Below are 7,280 nucleotides of genomic sequence, written 5' to 3'. Positions count from 1 at the left end.
TCTATATGGTGACCCCATTTGATACTTTTCTATATGGTGACCCCATTTTGATGGTTTTCTATATGGTGACCCCATGTGATGGTTTTCTATATGGTGACCCCATGTTGATGGTTTTTCTATATGGTGACCCCCATTTTGATGGTTTCCTATATGGTGACCCCATTTTGATACTTTTCTATATGGGACCCCATGTTGATGGTTTTCTATATGGTGACCCCAATTTTTGATACTTTTCTATATGGTGACCCCATTTTGATGGTTTTCTATATGGTGACCCCATTTTGATGGTTTCCTATATGGTGACCCCATTTTGATACTTTTCTATATGGTGACCCCATGTTGATGGTTTTCTATATGGTGACCCCATTTGATACTTTTCTATATGGTGACCTCATTTTGATACTTTTCTATATGGTGACCCCATTTTGATACTTTCTATATGGTGACCCCATGTTGATGGTTTCTATTAGGTGACCCCATGTTGTTGGTTTTCTATATGGTGACCCCATGTTGATGGTTTTCTATATGGTGACCCCATGTTGTTGGTTTTTCTATATGGTGACCCCATGTTGATGGTTTCCTATATGGTGACCCCATGTTGTTGGTTTTCTATATGGTGACCCCATGTTGATGGTTTTCTATATGGTGACCCCATGTTGTTGGTTTTCTATATGGTGACCCCATGTTGATGGTTTTCTATATGGTGACCCCATGTTGTTGGTTTCTATATGGTGACCCATTTTGATACTTTCTATATGGCGACCCCATGTTGATGGTTTTCTATATGGTGACCCCCATGTTGATGGTTTTCTATATGGTGACCCCATGTTGATGGTTTTCTATATGGTGACCCCATGTTGTTGGTTTTATATATGGTGACCCCATTTTGATACTTTCTATATGGCGACCCCATGTTGATGGTTTTCTATATGGTGACCCCCCAGTTGATGGTTTTCTATATGGTGACCCCATTTTGATACTTTCTATATGGCGACCCCATGTTGATGGTTTTCTATATGGTGACCCCCATGTTGATGGTTTTCTATATGGTGACCCCATTTTGATACTTTCTATATGGTGACCCCATGTTGATGGTTTTCTATATGGTGACCCCATGTTGATGGTTTTCTATATGGTGACCCCATGTTGTTGGTTTTCTATATGGAGACCCCATTTTGATACTTTCTATATGGTGACCCCCATGTTGTTGGTTTTCTATATGGTGACCCCATGTTGATGGTTTTCTATATGGTGACCCCCAATGTTGTTGGTTTTCTATATGGTGACCCCATGTTGATGGTTTTCTATATGGTGACCCCATGTTGTTTTTTTCTATATGGTGACCCCATTTTGATACTTTCTATATGGCGACCCCATGTTGATGGTTTTCTATATGGTGACCCCCATGTTGATGGTTTTCTATATGGTGACCCCATGTTGATGGTTTTCTATATGGTGACCCCATGTTGTTGGTTTTCTATATGGTGACCCCATTTTGATACTTTCTATATGGCGACCCCATGTTGATGGTTTTCTATATGGTGACCCCCATGTTGATGGTTTTCTATATGGTGACCCCATTTTGATACTTTCTATATGGCGACCCCATGTTGATGGTTTTCTATATGGTGACCGCCATGTTGATGGTTTTCTATATGGTGACCCCATTTTGATACTTTCTATATGGTGACCCCATGTTGATGGTTTTCTATATGGTGACCCCATGTTGATGGTTTCTATATGGTGACCCCATGTTGTTGGTTTTCTCTATATGGAGACCCCATTTTGATACTTTCTATATGGCGACCCCATGTTGATGGTTTTCTATATGGTGACCCCATGTTGATACTTTTCTATATGGTGACCCCATGTTGATGGTTTTCTATATGGTGACCCCATTTTGATACTTTTCTATATGGTGACCCCATGTTGATGGTTTTCTATATGGTGACCCCATGTTGATGGTTTTCTATATGGTGACCCCATGTTGATGGTTTTCTATATGGTGACCCCATTTTAATACTTTTCTATATGGTGACCCCATTTTGATACTTTTCTATATGGTGACCCCATGTTGATGGTTTTCTATATGGTGACCCCATTTTGATACTTTTCTATATGGTGACCCCATGTTGATGGTTTTCTATATGGTGACCCCATTTTGATACTTTTCTATATGGTGACCCCATGTTGATGGTTTTCCATATGGTGACCCCATTTTGATACTTTTCTATATGGTGACCCCATGTTGATGGTTTTCTATATGGTGACCCCATTTTGATACTTTTCTATATGGTGACCCCATGTTGATGGTTTCCTATATGGTGACCCCATGTTGATGGCTTCCTATATGGTGACCCCATTTTGATGGTTTTCTATATGGTGACCCCATTTTGATGGTTTTCTATATGGTGACCCCATTTTGATGGTTTCCTATATGGTGACCCCATTTTGATACTTTTCTATATGGTGACCCCCCCCCCCCATGTGATGGTTGTGCTATATGGTGACCCCATGTTGATACTTTTCTAAATGGTGACCCCATTTTGATACTTTTCTATATGGTGACCCCATGTTGATGGTTTTCTATATGGTGACCCCATTTTGATACTTTTCTATATGGTGACCCCATGTTGATGGTTTTCTATATGGTGACCCCATTTTGATACTTTTCTATATGGTGACCCCATTTTGATACTTTTCTATATAGTGACCCCATCTAATTGTTTATTTGCTCAGTGCACTTACTACTTGGAGGAAGTTCTATGGGAAACGTCTAAGTGCTGTGGGAGCCACCAATGAAATGAGGCCCTTGCCCTGGTACCTTAATGTGGCTCTGGGGATAATGTATTCAGTGTAGGAAATACTCACCTAGATATGGGGAACTCCCCATGTAAACTACTTCATACCGCCCCCCTTATTTAGCCATTAGTATTTATGTGGGTGGGGGTTTATAAGGGTATTGCAGTGTATATCTGGGGGGGTTTATAAGGGTATTGCAGTGTATATCTGGGGGGGTTTATAAGGGTATTGCAGTGTATATCTGGGGGTTATAAGGGTATTGCAGTGTATATCTGGGGGGGTTTATAAGGGTATTGCAGTGTATATCTGGGGGGGTTTATAAGGGTATTGCAGTGTATATCTTGGGGGTTTATAAGGGTATTGCAGTGTATATCTGGGGGGGTTTATAAGGGTATTGCAGTGTATATCTGGGGGTTTATAAGGGTATTGCAGTGTATATCTGGGGGGGTTTATAAGGGTATTGCAGTGTATATCTGGGGGGGTTTATAAGGGTATTGCAGTGTATATCTGGGGGGGTTTATAAGGGTATTGCAGTGTATATCTGGGGGGGGTTTATAAGGGTATTGCAGTGTATATCTAAGGGGATTATGAGATGTTTGTGGCAATTATTAATACTATTGCGCCAAACAAATAAAGACTAATAGTATGAACAGTATTTCAAGGGTTGGTAGAGAATTTGTGGAGAAAGGTGCTGCTGAGATAAAGGGGGGTTGTAGATTGGGCTGGGGGGGGGAAACTGGTGCTGGGGTCGGCGGGGGAGGGAAGGGCTTGTGTGGGCGAGATTGAGGCTGGGGGGGAGATTGGGGCTGGGGGGAATTCGGGGCTGGGGGGGAGACTGGGGCTGGGGGGAGATTGAGGCTGGGGGAATGGGGCTGCCAGGGGGCGGATGACTGGGCTGGGGGGGGAGATTGAGGCTGGGGGGGAATTGGGGCTGGGCCGGGGAGACTGGGGCTGGGGGGGAGACTGGGGCTGTGGGGGGGCAGATTGCGGCTGGGGGGGAGATTGAGGCTGGGGGTTCTGGGTGGGGGTAGATTGAGGCTGGGTGGAGGTAGATTGAGGCTGGGTTGGGGAGAATGAGGCTGGAGGGGGTATTGAGACGGGGGGAGAATGAGGCTGGGGCGGATATTGAGACGGGGGGGAGAATGAGGCTGGGGGGGGATATTGAGACTGGGGGTGGAGAATGGGGCTGCGGAGGTAGATTGAGGGCTGGGGGCTGGGTGGGGCTAGATTGAGGCTGGGTGGGGGTAGATTGAGGCTGGGGGGTAGATTGAGGTTGGGTGGGGTAGATTGAGGCTGGGTGGGGTAGATTGAGGCTGGGTGGGGGGAGAATGGGGACTGGGGGGGTTAGATTGAGGCTGGGGGTCTGGGTCGGGGTAGATTGAGGCTGGGTGGGGTAGATTGAGGCTGGGGGGATATTGAGACTGGGGGGGCGAGAATGAGGGCTGGGGGGGTAGATTGAGGCTGAGGGTCTGGGTAGGGTAGATTGAGGCTGGGGGTCTGGGTGGGGGTAGATTGAGGCTGGGTGGGGGAGAATGAGGGCTGGGGGGATATTGAGACTGGGGTCTGGAGGGGGGAGAATGGGCTGGGGGGGAGATTGAGGCTGGGGGTCTGGGTAGGGGTAGATTGAGGCTGGGGGGGTAGATTGAGGCTGGGGGGATATTGAGACTGGGGGGGCGAGAATGGGGCGGGAGGGTAGATTGAGGCTGGGGGTCTGGGTAGGGGTAGATTTGAGGCTGGGGGGTAAGATTGAGGCTGGCGGTCTGGGTGGGGGGTAGATTGAGGCTGGGTGGGGGTAGATGAGGCTGGGTGGGGGGAGATTGGGGCTGGGGGGAATTGGGGCTGGGGGGGAGACTGGGGACTGGGGGGGGAGATTGAGGCTGGGGGGGAATTGGGCTTGGGGGGAGACTGGGGCTGGGGGGCGGAGATTGAGGCTGGGGGGGAATGGGGCTGGGGGGGAGACTGGGGCTGGGGGGGAGACTGGGGCTGTGGGGGGGAGATTGCGGCTGGGGGGGAGATTGAGGCTGGGGGTCTGGTTGGGGCTAGATTGAGGCTGGGTGGAGGTAGATTGAGGCTGGGTGGGGGAGGAATGAGGCTGGGGGGTATTGAGACGGGGTGGGAGAATGAGGCTGGGGGGGGATATTGAGACGGGGGGGAGAATGAGGCTGGGGGTCTCGGTAGGGGTAGATTGAGGCTGGGGGGGTAGATTGAGGCTGGGGGGGAATTGGGGCTGGGGGGAGACTGGGGCTGGGGGGAGACTGGGGCTGTGGGGGGGAGATTGCGGCTGGGGGTGAGATTGAGGCTGGGGGTCTGGGTGGGGGTAGATTGAGGCTGGGTGGAGGTAGATTGAGGCTGGGTGGGGGAGAATGAGGCTGGGGGGGGTATTGAGACGGGGGGAGAATGAGGCTGGGGGGGATATTGAGACGGGGGGGAGATTGAGGCTGGGGGTCTGGGTAGGGGTAGATTGAGGCTGGCGGGGGGTAGATTGAGGCTGGGGGGATATTGAGACGGGGCGAGAATGGGGCTGGGAGGGTAGATTGAGGCTGGGGGTCTGGGTAGGGGTAGATTGAGGCTGGGGGGGTAGATTGAGGCTGGGGGTCTGGGTTGGGGGTAGATTGAGGCTGGGTGGGGGTAGATTGAGGCTGGGTGGGGGGAGATTGGGCTGGGGGGAATTGGGGCTGGGGGGGAGACTGGGGGCTGGGGGGAGATTGAGGCTGCGGGGGGAATGGGCTGGGGGGAGACTGGGGCTGGGGGGAGATTGAGGCTGGGGGGGAATTGGCTGGGGGGGAGACTGGGGCTGGGGGGGAGACTGGGGCTGTCGGGGGGGAGAATTGCGGCTGGGGCCGGGAGATTGAGGCTGGGTCTGGGTGGGGGTAGATTGAGGCTGGGTGGAGGTAGATTGAGGCTGGGCGGGGGAGAATGAGGCTGGGGGGTATTGAGACGGGGGGAGAAATGAGCTGGGGGGGGATATTGAGACTGGGGGTGGGAGAATGGGGCTGCGGGGTAGATGAGGGCTGGGGGGCTGGGTGGGGGTAGATTGAGGCTGGGTGGGGTAGGATGAGGCTGGGGGTAGATTGAGGTTGGGGTGGGGTAAGGCATTGGAGTGCGCGGGGGGTAGATTGAGGCTGGGGTGGGGGGGAGGAATTGGGGCTGGGGGGTATTATTGAGGCTTGGGGTCTGGTGGGGGTAGATTGAGCGGGTGGGGTATAGATGAGGCTGGGGGGATATTGTAGAACTGAGGGGGGCGAAGAATGGGGCTGGGGGGTAGATTGAGCTGAGGGTCTGGGTAGGGATAGATTGAGGCTGGGTGCTGGGTTGGGTTTAGGTTGAGGCTGGTGGGGGGGAGTCGAGAATATGAGGCTGGGGGGATATTGAGACTGGGGGGGGGGAAATGGGGCCTGGGGGGGAGATGAGGCTTGGGGGTGCTGGGTAGGGCGTAGATTGAGGCTGGGGGGCTAGATGAGGCTGGGGGATATTGAGACTGTACGGGGCGAGAATGGGCTGGGGAGGGTTAGATTGAGGCTGGGGTCTGGGGTAGGGGTAGATTGAGGCTGAGGGGGTAGATTGAGGCTGCGGAGGTCTGGGTGGGGGTTTAGATTGAGGCTGCCGGTGGGGGTAGATTTGAGGCTGAGGTCGGGGGAAGGAATGAGGCGGGGGGACATGAGACTGGGGGGGGAGAATGGGGGCTGGGGGGTAGATTAGGCTGGCTGGTCTGCCCGGTGGGGGTAGATTCGAGGCTGGGTGGGGGGAGGAATGAGGCTGGGGGGGATATTGAGACTGGGGGGGAGAATGGGGCTGGGGTGGTAGATTGAGGCGGGGGTCTGGCGTGGGTGATTGAGGCTGGGTGGGGGTAATGAGGGCTGGGGGATATGAGACTGGGGGGGCGAAATGGCTGCGGGAGTAGATTTGAGGCTGGGGGTCTGGCGTAGGGGTAGATTGAGGCTGGGGGTCTGGTGGGGGTAGATTGAGGGCTGGGGGGGCTAGATTTGAGCTCGGCGGTGGGTAGATTGAGGCTGGGTGGGAGGTAGATTTTGAGGCTCGGTGGGGGAGAATTGTGGCTGGGGGGGTAGATTGAGGCTGCGGGGTTCTGCCGGTTTGGGGTAGATTGACGGCTGGGTGGGGGTAGATTGAGGCTGGGGGGGTAGATAGGCTGGGTGGGTCTAGATTGAGGCTGGTGGGGGAGGAATGGGGCTGGGGGGGGTAGATTGAGGGGCTGGGGCTGGGTTGGGGGTAGATTTGAGGCTGGGGTGGGGGTAGGATTGAGACTGGGGGGGTGGAGAATGAGGCTGGGGGGGTAGATTGAGGCCTGGGTTGGGGGAGAATTGAGGCTGGGGGATATTTGAGACTGGGGGGGGGAGAATGAGGCTGGGGGGGGATATCGAGAGACTGCGTGGGGGAGAATGAGGCCTGGGGGGATACTTTGAGACTGGGGGGGGAGACATGAGGCTGGGGGGGTAGATGAGACTGGGGGCGGGGGAATG

The sequence above is a fragment of the Xenopus tropicalis genome, chromosome 8, assembly GCF_000004195.4.
Source record: "Xenopus tropicalis strain Nigerian chromosome 8, UCB_Xtro_10.0, whole genome shotgun sequence".
NCBI lineage: Eukaryota > Metazoa > Chordata > Amphibia > Anura > Pipidae > Xenopus > Xenopus tropicalis.
Note: the sequence above shows the minus strand (reverse complement) of the source record.